Raw genomic sequence first — 2,635 nt, 5'->3', positions numbered from 1 at the left:
AAGCTGCATCGGACTATGTCAGATGAGCTAAAAATGGGGGGGGGGGGGGCTCTGGAACTAACTCAGACCTGAAAATGGGGGTCTCTGGAACTAAGGTTTGTTGAATTTGGGATGCTTTGGAACTGGCTATGTTCGAAAATGGGGGTCTCAAGTTCATCATCGGATTTAAATAAACAAGAACAGCAGCAGCAGCAGCAGCTGACTATCCATCCATCCATATGCGCATGCGTTGCATGCATGCCTTCACGGCCCAGCTTCAATGTCAAAGTTCGATGCACTGGAGCGGAAATGTTAAAAACTAGGGTCTCCGGAACAGCAAAAATGTAAGATCTGCATGGTAACTAAACTTGTGATGCTCTGGAACGAGATATTCTTAAAAATGTGATGCACTGGAACGGAAGTTTAGGGTTGAAAATGGGGGTCTCTTCCGCGGCACATACCTACCATGCAGTATATATGGAGTGCCCCCCCCCCCCGGGATATTGGCCCAATGATATAAGACTAAAAGAGCTGTCCACATTTGGACATGTCGCATTGCGAAAATGAATTGTGGTCAGTGATATCCATGAACCCAAATATTAGCTCTACCACTGGTAGTACCACTTAGTGTAGTCGTAGCAATAGTCTGCCATTACAGGTGGATCCCATCCTGTAGCAGGAGTGAAGTTGCTACTCTGGTTGAGCTATACAAATATTTACTCGCTGCCAGAAACTTGTAATAAACTAAAGTAAAGCCAAAGTTACAGGCATTTCTTGTTTTTATTTACTCCTGATAAATATAGCTTTTCTATCACTATGGCTCCTAGGGTCTATGTACCCCAGGGTACTGCCGGAACGTACCCTGGTAACTATCTAGCTGATATGGTTAGGGTTAGGGAGTAGGCGTAGGCGACTCTCTAGATTCGTTAATGGAGTAGGCGAGGTACGGTCCGGCATATTAGATACTTAGTAGTATTTAGTACCAGGGTACGTTCCGGCAGTACCCTGGGGGACATATAGACCCTCTCAGCATCACTATGAATCAATGCATGTAGGTTGATAGCAAAAGTCTCTTTACACTAGTTGAGCTCGACGGACTTGCGGCCCCGGTTTTTGCGCGCAGCGCACAGCTCGCGGCAAAGCCGCACCCCAACAGCGAATACGCCGCCCCCTTTTTGTTCACTTAGACAGATACCTTAGACAGGGGTCTGAAAACGAACTCCGCGAAAACTGGCCGCAATCCAACCGATATTTCGCGATGGACGGCAGGAGGCCATCTCCAAACGGCCCCTAAACTTTTTTTGGGGTGGCGCGCCTCATGGCTAAGACGTATTGACTCCTACAAGAAATCTCAAGAAATGCTGTCAATCAGCGATGACGCGCTCGCTCATTAGCCGCTTCGCGATGACATGCACTACTGCCGAGTATAGCGTTATGTCTATCACAGAGCTTTTAATGAAGTGTCGTACGGTGCTTCACGTGGGGGGGCGCGGTCTAGATGCTATCTCCAAAAGCGGCGCCGCCGTGGCGGCGCCTGGCTGCGTACGTGCCACGTTTCGACCAACCTCCTGACCCCGCGCTGCCCGTGGCGACGGCACGTCATGCGAGCACTTGCGCTGGCGTGGCCGGCGTGGCTGGTGTGCCAAACCAGTAGCAGCACCAAATACTGGTCCCTGCTAGCTGCTGCAGCGCGGCTCAGTAGCAAAGCAGCAGCAGCAGGAAATGTCCTCCCCCAAGGTCGCCGTAGTCAAGCCGGTGTACGTCTCACGAAAACTGCGCAATGTTACCCTTTCCGCTATACGGATTCGCGCGCCCGCCCTCCTTCGGCGCGCGAATTCGTATAGCGGGCAGCGCGAGATGCTACATACAACACCCGTGGTAGCGTGCGCCCAGTCCCGCGGAAGTGCGCGGCTTAACCGCTTTCGGCGGTCGGGGAATAACATCTTTTGTGCAACGCCATCTTATACCCGGTCTCTCTGGATCTTTATGTGATAATCAATATAAAATATAATAATTAACATGATTATAATAGCAATTCTGTATGTAATTCAATCATGATTTTCAAGTTATGAAAGGGTCTGGGATCTCGTAAAACTTGTTGGGAATAATTTTGCTAGAATTTTTTATTATAGTAACTGCTATGTTTCTGTCAGTGTTTTCTGCGAGTCAAAGTTAATGTTAAGACTAAATAGTAGCAGTAGCAAAACTAGCAACAGCAGAAGCAACAAACACTGCCAGAAGGATGTGATTCTATAAAATATATTTCTGTCAGTGTCAGCATCAAGAATTTGTCCTGTATTATGCAACCAAGATTAGTTAGATGGGTGTCAATATGAACTATTTAACACCTAGATTGGATCGTCTAACCAAACTTTTACTGTGCTACAGTGCTATTAATATCATTTATGATACTTCAAAATACAAATTTGGGGACTGTTGTCACAAACCAAAATTTCCATTAATATCAGTGATAACATTGACCTTTTCTCAGATTCAGAATTTGACAGAATTTTGTTTTCTAGCATTATGTGAAAATTTTATTGGATTGTACATTTTTAGCTCATCTGACATAGTCAGATGCAGCTTGTAGAATCGCATCATCGTCCGTTCGTCCGTCCGTCCGTCAACAGTTTGGCACAAATCTTAACCGCTTGAC

The sequence above is a fragment of the Priapulus caudatus genome, unplaced genomic scaffold, assembly GCF_000485595.1.
Source record: "Priapulus caudatus unplaced genomic scaffold, Priapulus_caudatus-5.0.1 Scaffold1, whole genome shotgun sequence".
NCBI lineage: Eukaryota > Metazoa > Priapulida > Priapulimorpha > Priapulimorphida > Priapulidae > Priapulus > Priapulus caudatus.
The sequence above is the reverse complement of the archived record's forward strand: the minus strand, read 5'-3'. Positions refer to the sequence as shown.